This window comes from Cornus florida, unplaced genomic scaffold (assembly GCF_030987335.1).
Source record: "Cornus florida cultivar Cherokee Brave unplaced genomic scaffold, ASM3098733v1 CherokeeBrave_3.0.0_Hap2_Chr02, whole genome shotgun sequence".
NCBI classification, from domain to species: Eukaryota; Viridiplantae; Streptophyta; class Magnoliopsida; order Cornales; family Cornaceae; genus Cornus; species Cornus florida.
In genome coordinates this window covers 61,340,064-61,351,485 of record NW_026775572.1, presented here as the reverse complement: position 1 = coordinate 61,351,485, position 11,422 = coordinate 61,340,064, and positions in this window count along the sequence as shown.

Sequence of the window (11,422 nt, the reverse complement as noted above, 5' to 3'; positions counted from 1 at the left end):
CAAGAATCCGGCCAAAGACCAAGCTTCGTACACATTGTCCGTCTTCAAAGAAGCACATATATTTGTACAAGAATTTGATTTGTTTGTTTTTCTGCATTTTTATATATTTCAAGGAAGCTAAATTTTACTTTATTTGTTGTTCTGCATATGTATCCTAAATTTGCAGAGTCTGTAGTTTTATTTACATATTATTTATAAGTTTATTTTACATTGTATAATCACTGAATTTGTGATATATTACTAATTTTGTTTTATATTTGGTTTATGAAATATAAAACCCCTGAATTATATATGATTTAATAAATGAAAACACAAGAAAACTGTGTGAGTGTGATAATATTTTTTGCAGTGAACATATGTGTTTACATATAATTTATAAGTCTATTTTACATCTAATTATATTAATTGAAATTGTGATATATTAGGGCAATTATTTTATATTTGGTTTTTGAAATAACCCCTGAATTAATTTTGATTCAATAAATTAAGACACAACAAAACAGTGTGAGTGTGATAATATTTTTCGCAGTGGAGATATGTGTTTACATCTAATTTATAACTCTATTTTACATGTGATTAAAGTAATTGAATTTGTGATTATAGCATTTGTGAGTGTGATAATATTTTTCCCAGTGGAGATATGTACTGCTACATTGGAATTTATTTAGTTATAGTAATATTTGGATAAGAAATTGAACTGTTGACAGTTTTTACTAAAACATTATGTTGCTGAGTTGAAATATGTTAGAATTTCTTTTAAATGATATGTTCGTATAAGTGGTACCACAAGTTAGAAAAGTTTATGAATGTTTGTATATGCATAATATTACTTTATAAGTAAAATTTGTGAGAATGTTAGTAAAAAGTTGTGCTGGTTTATTAATAAATATGTTTACACTTGTTTTTGAAAAGTTATGTTTTTCAGTTGAACTATGTTTAAATATATTTTGTATGACATGTTCATATTAGTAGTGCCACATGTTGGAAAAATGTATGAATGTATGGACATGCATTATATTACTCTATCTGTTAAAATCAGGTGAAGATGTTAGGTTAAAAATGCAATGTTTTATTTATTAAACTGTTGACACCTATTTGAAAAATGTTATGTTGTCCACTTCAGAAGTTCATTTGCTTCCTACTTTAAATGATTTTTCTTTATGAGGTTCAGTTGAAGTATGTTAGGAATACTTTTGTATGACATCTTCATATAAGTGGTGCCACATGTTGAAAAAGTGTATGAATAGATGTTAGGTAAAAGATGTGATGTTTTTTTATTAAACTGTTGACACCTGTTTGTAAAAGGTTATATTGTTTAGTTCTAAAATTCATTTGTATGACATGTTTATATAAGTGGTGCCACATGTTGGAAAAGTGTATGAATGTGTGCACATGTATTATATTACTTAATCTGTTAAAATCAGGTCATGATAATAGGTAAAAGTTCTGATAGTTTATTCATTACATTGTTGACATTTGTTTGTAAAAGGTTATGTTGCTGAGTTCAAAAGTGCATTTACTTTCCACTTGAAATGATTTGCCTTTATGAGGTTCAGTTGAAGTATGTTAGAATAATTTTGTACGACATGTCCATATAAGTGGTGCCACATGTTGGAAAAGTGTATGAATGTGTGGATATGCATTATATTACTCAATCTGTTAAAATCAGGTCAACATGTTAAGTAAAAGATGTAATAGTTTATTTATTACACTGTTGACATCTGTTTGTAAAAGGTTATATTGTTGAGTTCAAAAGTGCATTTGGTTCCCACTTCAAACGAATTGCCTTTATCAGGTTCAGTTGAAGTATGTTAGGAATAATTTTGTATGACATAGTCATATATGTTGTGACACATGTTGGAAAAGTGTATAAATGTGTGGACTTACATTATATTACTCTATCTGTTAAAATCAGGTGAAAATGTTAGGTTAAAGATGTGATGGTGTATGTATTAAATTGTTGACACATGTTTGTAAAATGTTATGCTGTCAAGTTCAAAAGTTCTTTTGGTTCCCATTTGAAATCATTTTCATTTATGAGGTTGGTTGAAGTATGTTAGGATTAATTTTGTATGACATCTTCATATAAGTGGTGCCACATGTTGGAAAAGTGTATGAATATATGTTAGGCAAAAAATGTGATGGTTTATTTAGTAAACTGTTGACACCTGTCTGGAAAAGGTTATGTTGTTCAGTTCAAAAGTTCATTTGCTTCCCACATGTTGGAAAAGTATATTAAGGTGTGGATATACATTATATTACTGTATCACTTAAATTCATGTTAAGATGGTAGTTAAAAGATGTGATGATTTATTTATTTAAGTGTTGATATGTTGTTTAGTGCAAAACTTTATTTAATTCCCACTTTAAATGAATTGCCTTTATGAGGTTCTCTTGAAGTATGTTATGTTTTTTTTTTTTTTTTTTGTATGATAACTTCATATAAGTACTGTCACATGTTGGAAAAGTGTATGCATATGTGGATATGCATTATATTATTCTATCAGTTGATGTGAAGATGTTAGGTAAAATATTTGATGTTATATTTATTAAACTGTTGATACATGTTAGTGTAAGGTGGTGATAGTTGAACTATGCTAATACTTACGTCTTATGCTTACATTTGTAGGTTTTATATTAAGTTATAGTCATGGAAGATGGAACTATTAATATTGAAGAAACAGATAGCGAATCAGATTGTGAGGTACATGAAGTACAATGGAAACCATGTCTTGAAATGGAGTTTGATTCTGAAGATGCGGCGTATGATTTTTACAACAATTATGGTAGCAGAGTCGGTTTTAGTATTCGGAACGAGTACCGAAATAAAAGTTGAAAGAATGGAAAAATAACATCTAGGTTATTTGTATGTAGCAAGGAGGGTTTAAGAGGTAAAGACAAGGGAGACGGAAAAACAAAGAAACCAAGGGCTGAAACACGTACAAACTGTGGTGCACGCATATTAGTAAGGTATGATATGGGTTTGCAAAAGTTCGTTGTAAGATAGTTTGAAGAAAGTCACAACCATCCCCTCATCATGTAGCAGTGCACCCACATGATGCCATCGCAGCGAAAAATCAGCTCAGTGCAAGGTATTGATATGGAGTTGGCTTGTGATTCTGGAATAACAGTTCGTAAAGCCTTCAAATTAAGCTTCAGCCAAGTTAGAGGTAGAGAAGCAATTGGCTACACCAAGGTTGATGTACAAAATTATATTAGGACAAGAAGGTAGAATGAACTAGAATATGGAGCGATGGGTTAGCTCATGAATTATTTCCAAACTCAGTCATAGGAAGATCCATTATTTTTTCATGCTGTCCAACTGGACAAAGATATAATGATAACTAATAAATTTTGGGCCAATTCGAAAATGATATTAGATTATGGCCATTTTGGAGATGTGGTTACATTTGATACAACGTACAAACTTGTCCAAGGTAATAGACCTTTGAGGGTTTTTCTCGGTTTGGCAGACATGTGTGTTTGGTGCCACTTTCATGTATGATGAGACGGCGGATTCGTTTGATTGGTTATTTAATACATTCTTGAATGCAATGTCCAGTAAAGTGCTGAGGACCATATTGACTGACCAAGATGCAACAATGGCAAAAGTCATTAGCAGAAGTAATGCCCGACACAAATCACCATCTATGTACATGGCACCTTATGCTTAATACACAAAAACATATCGGCAACATGTCTGTTGGTGGGAAAGGCATAAAAAGTATGATCTCCAAATTAATGTTTGACATTGAGGAGCATGATGAGTTTTTACAGGAATGGTCTTTGATGGAAAGGGAATTTGGTGTGGAGAATAATACATGGTTGGCTAACTTGTTTTATTTGAAACATGTATGGGCCAAGGCATACGTCAAAAATGTATGGTCTGTTGGTATGCGTACCACACAACTAAGTGAAAGCTTTAACAGTGGCTTGAAACAGTACTTATCTAGACAATATGTACTTCCAGATTTCTTCAAGCATTTCGACACGTTATTGTACGACAAGAAGTACAAGGAGTATGAAGCTGAATATGATTTGGTCCAGAAGATGCCTAGGATGAAAGCAAGATCTCCCATATTAGATCACGCTGGACATGTGTACACTGCTAACATATTTGAACTTTTTCAGGAACAATTATTAATAGCTTGTATGAGTTAGTATATCCTGAACTGCAATGACAATGGTAACGAGGACTATGTGTATGAAGTTGCGCTATATAATGACAAGGTGATACGGCGAGTGATACGGACACGTGACGACCATTTGTTTTGTTCTTAAGGAAAGTTTGAAATGGAGGGTGTCATGTGCAGCCATACTTTCCAAGTCCTCAGAGATAAGATGTCTGCGAACAAAATACCGAGCCGATATATTTTGAAAAGGTGGACAAGAAATGCGAAGGACAGCAGGTTGGAAGAAGTATTTGGCACAGATGTGCTGACGGATCCTAGACTTTAGATGAGACGACGGCACAGAATACTTTGTCGTCAGCTTACAGAAATATCTTCCATTGCATCCCTTAGCGACGACGGATTCAATAATGTTTTAATGCAGCTTAGTAGTTTGAAGCAAATTGCCTAAGGATCAATACTTAATCCTAGGGCTGCCACCAAAGACATTGTGCAAAGCATTCCAATATTTAATCTGAAGGGGATTGCCACCAAAGATATATCGAAAGGAAGAAGACGTATGTTCATATCTGTGTTGGAAAAAACCACTAGAAAGAAGAAAAATATTGACAACCATAATTTAGAGGTACGTACCCTTATCCTTATCATGTATGTATTTAGCTTTATGTGCATGGTTTTACTCTGTTATGTTTATCGTTTTATCTCTGTTCTCATTATACAATTTTTAAACAACAAATTCCTCATTTTGTGTTATATAGAATTCCAATGGTGGTGTTATTGCCGGAGTGGCAGGTTGCAGTGGTGGTATTACCACCCCTTCATATATTTTACACAATATGAGTGTTCTTCTAAGTTTGACATATCCGAAACTATATGTACATCATAACACTTGAGTTGATGGTTTGATTGTTTGAAAGGTGCTAAAATTCCATCAACATATTCATATCTGAAGAATTTGATTGGGTAGGAACTTCAACACAACCCCAAGAATCGGATAATAGCCCCCGTACAGCTTATTTTGGTGAACCCATGACTCCATTGAGTAACCTGTTTGCAAGTGAACCAGTAATGACCACATCAGCATATGAAGAACCATTCACGTTGAATCTGGTAAGTGTATATTATATGCATAAGGCCCAAATTTTAAATAGATTTGCTGTTGAAATTGCAAACAACTTATGTATTGTTTTGTGTGAATCATGATAGTAAAAGGGAGTTAATGTAGAGGCTGTACGTCAATCGAATATTGCGCCAATGTCCCCTGTGCCAATGGAAAACATGAATCAGACATTTCACCAACAACTCTGTCGGAAATGGCCAGAACAGAACATTCTCAAGCATATAAAAATTTGGTGCAGTTATTTCTTTTGCTACAAATATGTTATTGTAGAACATATATGAACTTAAATCTTTTACTTCCTATGTGATCTTAGAAAGACTTTTTATGGTTAATTTATGTAGATTGCATTTATTATTGCATATTAAATATTTTAGTTTGGTGAATTTGTTGGTAAGAACTGTAAAGAGTCTATGGTTTGTTTGGACAATTACTTTCCACCTACACTGGTAGTTGTTTGGACAATTCATTATGGTTTGGTAAGAACATTAAAGAGGCGAGCTATGTATACTCATTGCTGAACTTGAAGTTTAAATATTCGGGGATTCTTCATCTCCATATCCTTCGTCTCATATTCACATCACATATTCTGGATAAGTAATGGGTGCACGTCGGTTTTATGTTGTTTTCAAGGACCGGAATGTGGGTATATACAGGAAGTTGGCAGACGTGAAGGTACAGACACGGGGGTATCCTGATGCGAAGTATTATCCTAATATTAGTCATGCAGACACTGTTGAGGCCTTCAGCAGATGGAATGCCCACTGCCATGCTGAAGTGATAAAAAGTGAAGGTGAGGTACTACAAGATATTCAACCTCATGCAGTCCGTCCACCTCTACAGGTGTCTCAAGCTGAATGGCAACCAGAACAGCTTATTAAGTATGAAGAGTTAACAAAACCGAGGAGTGTAATTGTTACAGAGTGTAAACGAGCAGGTCTACCCATTCCAAGACCACGCTCACTTGAAATGAAGCTGGTAGGTACATCAGATATGTCTTCCATCATTGCTCAGATTAACCGTGAAATCCGTCAACTTTATGTGAGATGGCGTAAGGTGGAGAAAGTGAATAAAGCTAAAAAAAAACATATGAGGATCCAGCTGAACAAATTACCTCCATTTTGAATGACCCAGATCTGAAATTAGATTCTGAGTTGTCGGATTTTTCTGACTCGGGAGATGATGACTTTGTAATTCCACCTCCAAGATATGGTAGAAAGAAATAATGTAAGTGGATGTAAGAAATATTATTTCTGAAGTTGTACCTTTATTATAATAGTTATTTTCTAATTAATTTACTGGGAATAACATCAAAACAATTTCATATGTTTTGTCATAATTAATTTATATGTACTGTAGGAATTATTTCGTAACAGAATTTCAACCTGATGCAGTCCGTCCATTAATTATAAATTTTATTTTATAATGTACACGTGTACAGTTCTAGAATATCAATGAACTTAAAAAAAACGTATGAATGATTGACACGTGGAAACTTCCATCTTACCCTTGTAACCGTTGTTATATTGAAACGTTTTAACTTTATAACTGCCCTAGGAACTGTTTAAAGGTAAATTTATGCCTGTATTTATATCGCCATCAGCCATCCTCTACGCCATATCCAGTCGCTGCATGTATTCGGAAACCATGGATTTTGTTCTACTTACTGCGATTGAAGATGTGGTAGACGAGTTGAGGCTATAGCTTTTACAAACAGTGAGGAGAAGCATGCATGGTGAGTTATGTTTCAGTTTATAGTTTACAATTTACATGCATTATCGGGTTATGGGTCTACATTACTAAAGTGAGACATATGGGTGTTCTACGTATTTAAAATGAAGGGAAACGGCAGAACTGGGCACTGGACCATGGAGGACGGGTCTACAGCGATACGATGCAACAATTGAATTAGTTGCACGTAATGGGCCAAATGAAAGTATCCCAGCAAGACATATGTACCTAGAATAATGTTTTTAATCTTTGGATCATGTTGCAAAGTTTATTAAGGGAGTGGTATGTTTACTAAGATCATGTGTACTCTTTTACATATTACACTTTATTTATTTGTATGGTTTAACATACAAAAAAAATTGCACAGGTTGATTGGATTGTTTACAATGAAAAAATAGGGTTGGCTTTCCTCCGTATAAATGGTTACACGTCCCTCTATCCTATGTGTATTGCATTATTGTTTTCCAATGAAGCGGACAAAGAAGCGGGATTAATTTATTAATGTTGTTGAGGACAAATTCAATACTCAGCACTTTTATCAAGTCTGCCCGTAGAAAGATGTTAACAATTATTGAGAGGAGTTCTTCCTGCAATCGGTCATTCTTTACACATGTTCCAAAATGTTGTCCTGAAGGCAACCATATTGATTGGCATTGCTGGATCTTTAACGAGGATGTCATCAATTGTAATCGTTGTTGGTGTAATTTAAATATCATGGTTTTGCAAGGTCGTCTTTCTCCACATCACATAGAAGGATTATTTGGGTAGTTCTGTATTTTGAATGGGTAACACACAGTGGACTTTCACCATATCAGAATGGACTTTCTTCATGTATTCAAGTATATGAATTATAGAATAATTCATGATGAAAGTGATGTAGCAAAATATAATATTTGTAATTGTTATACAATTTTTGTATAGAGATGTTACTTTGAAAGTGACGTCATAACATTTTAATAACAAGTGCCACAAGTATATTGTATATCATATAGGTATATATTTTAAACACATGTCACAACAATTTGCCAGACGTATATAATATAACATATCTCACAACTTTATATATGTTTTAAACATATGTCACAACTTTATATATGTTTTAAACATATGTCACAACTACATAACATAAGTAAAATATTACAAGAAAACCATGAAGAACCACAAAACACTTATAAAAGTTATTTCATCCATCCACCTCTAAACTTCCAAGTCACAGTAGTAGATGGATCAAAAGCAGGTAGCTAATGGATAACCTATTTCCTGTGTTTCAAAGAAAACAATCACTGTTCTACAGCCATATTTCAATTCAAACATCCTCGCCATATCTGAATCGCTACTGAGCACCATTGTGTCGAGTGTCTCAGGGATAGAAGCATATACGTTCATGGTAAAAGGATATGGAATTGCACGAATGAATGGCAATCCACACAAATCTTCTAAAAATTTCTGGTAACCATAATTTTCTGGGTCCACATTTCTGATTTCACCAATACATGAACCATAGTAAACAAGAATGGAAACCATGTCGCCAATGCAATCTAAAAAGTAAGTACAAAAAAATGAATACTTAAGTGCTCAGACTGAAAAGTATAATTTATATATTCACAGTTAAGATAGAAATATTATACTTAACATAGGAACACTTACCAACTTCCCGATGAAGCTGCCTTCCTATTTCTCGGGTTGCAAGAAGTTGCCTTGAATTTTTATGGTTGAATAATCTATATTCAGTAAACTGAATAGTAATTAGTAATTGGGCACCATTAAATTTTCATTTATACCTAACAACTTCATTAACTAAACTTGTTTTATATAAATATCTTAGTTATTAATACAATACAGCTGCATCTCTGTTTTGCGGAACAACTAATTGAATGCAGCATTTCCACTCTGTTTTGCTGAACAACTAATTGAATGCAGCTGTATCTTTCCTTTTGCCACACAAACCTTTCTGATGCTTCTCTCTCTGATGCATCTCTCAAGGCATTTATGTATGATCAGATATGGTAGTTAGATTTTAACCCTACAAAACCTAACTCTCCACACTTTGTATAACCACAACCAAAATGAAGATGGATAGGAAAACTAACCCATCTCCTCCACCACTAGTCCCCCCACCTTAAACAACCACGACTGAGACTGATGATGAGTTGGATATGACACATCCTAACTTTCCGAATACTATCATAGGTAAGCTGACCCGTGTCATCAAGAAGATGCAAATGATGGAGAAAGAACTACACTAGGTGGAACGTCGCTTAGCAGACCTGGAAAACGAGCACGACAATGCCCTTATCAACGAGCTCTTTCCTCCATCTCCCATATCCTCTCTAAATGAAGGTCAGAACCTAGATGATGCGTAGAAGGGAGCCAACAGTTCAACTCTTTTGTTATGTGATATATAGATCCATGTATTTTGCAAGCCTTTTGTAGTTCCTATAAGGAACTTACTTTCATGCGTACTGCATGAAATATGAAATATGAAATCTCAACCTTTTGGAAAATGATGGTGACAAAGCCACCGGCGGGTTTGGCAATACCTCCTTCTAAATATGAAGGGAAAGAAGTATAATGCGAATATAAGTAAAAATGAAGAAGGGCTGAAGTGAATGTAGCAACCATTTTCTTGTTCCCAACTCTTTTGTACCTGTTTTGTAGTTCCGGCAGTAGTTCCGGCAGCCCCATTTAATTTCACTTTAACTAAAGCCCTCTGTTTTTTGTTCTTTTTGTTAATTGATTTCCCGGAATACAAACCATCTTTGACAATATATATTACAATGAATACAAACATTATTTTATTGTAATTAAAACTAATTATTTAAACTATTTTGAAACTGATGACTGACCCTTTAATTTGAATCATTATAAATGAACCATTAGAGAGCTGTTATAAACACACAGACACACACATAGGTATATGTATATATATATATATATATATATATATATATATATATATATATATATATATATATATATATACAAAGAACCAGTAACAGAGCACTACTGGAGTACGTCGAAATACATAGCCTGAAAACCTTCTAATCATCAGTCTTATTCCACTTTTCTCTAACAAAGGAGCTATCTAAGGTGTGTACTTTGTTGACTGCGTACTTTTACCGTCTTCAATGGCGTCATTGAGCAGCACTGGAGTATGTTGTAGAGGTGATGTTGACCATCCAATTTGTTTATGTGGAGAAAGGACTTGTATGTATGTTTTAAAGACCAAAGAGAATCCTAGGAAACGATTCTTCAATTGTGCAGAAAAGCGTTGTTCTTTTTTTGTGTGGATCGATCCACCATCCATGGTTGAAAACGTTGTTGCTCGTGCAACAACAACTACTGCAGATACCGATCTTCTAAATTTACATTTGTCAATCGCAAAAGCTTTGTTTATTTTTTTTTTTCTTGCAAGCCTGGTTTTTTTTGGATTGGCAGTGATTTTACTCATGTAGGTGTTGTTGCATAAATGAACTATTCGGATTAATGTTAAGAAGTAATTCATATGTTATGCAAAATTATTTTGTAACACATATTAGTTAGTAAAAAAGTGTGATGGGTATTTAACAGTTACTTTCAACTTCGTAATTAAAAATTGTAATGTATGTTAACAATGAATTCATATATAATATAGAATAACATTGCAACACATATTAGTAAAAAATTATAATGTGTATTTCACAGTTACCTTTAACTTCGTAATTAAAAGTTGTGATGCATGTAAACAAAAAATTCATATAGAATATACAATAACATTGTAACACATATTAGTCTAAAATTATGATGCGTATTTAATGATTCCTTCTACGCTCCCTTTAACTTCCTTTGCTCTACATTACTCGTAAAAGCTGTGATGTATGTTAAGATAAATGTTATATTATGTACAAATATGTTGTAACCCATAGTGCTTAAACATTCTGATGTCTAATAAATGAAATTTGTGTATTAGTCCTACAACATTTCAAAAAATTTGCCAGCCATCAATTTTAACACATTAACACAAATTAATTGTACGAAATTAACACAAATTAATTGTTCATTTGGGATCCATGAATAGATGACAGGGTGTACAAATCAACTTTTTTTTTCATTCCTATTATTATCCAAAAGCTGGAGCAGTATTTCAGAACGCATCGCCTTCGCGTCTGTCTGCAACATTATGAAAATTATAACACTTTTAGTTAATTCATGATAAAGTAAATGTGAGATCTAACCATTAATGTAATTATATGCATTATATTGTACGAATAAGTTATCACATTTTTTATTTACATGTTCCAAAGTAGGGGATAAACATTTCCCATTCCATCGCTCCATAAACCTCATGACAAATAGTCCACATGATTCATTGCAATGGCAACGTTTTTTAATTGAAAGTAATTACCTATATAAATGTATAGGGCAGTTTTCTAATTAAATACATAATAACTTATTCTTACCCATC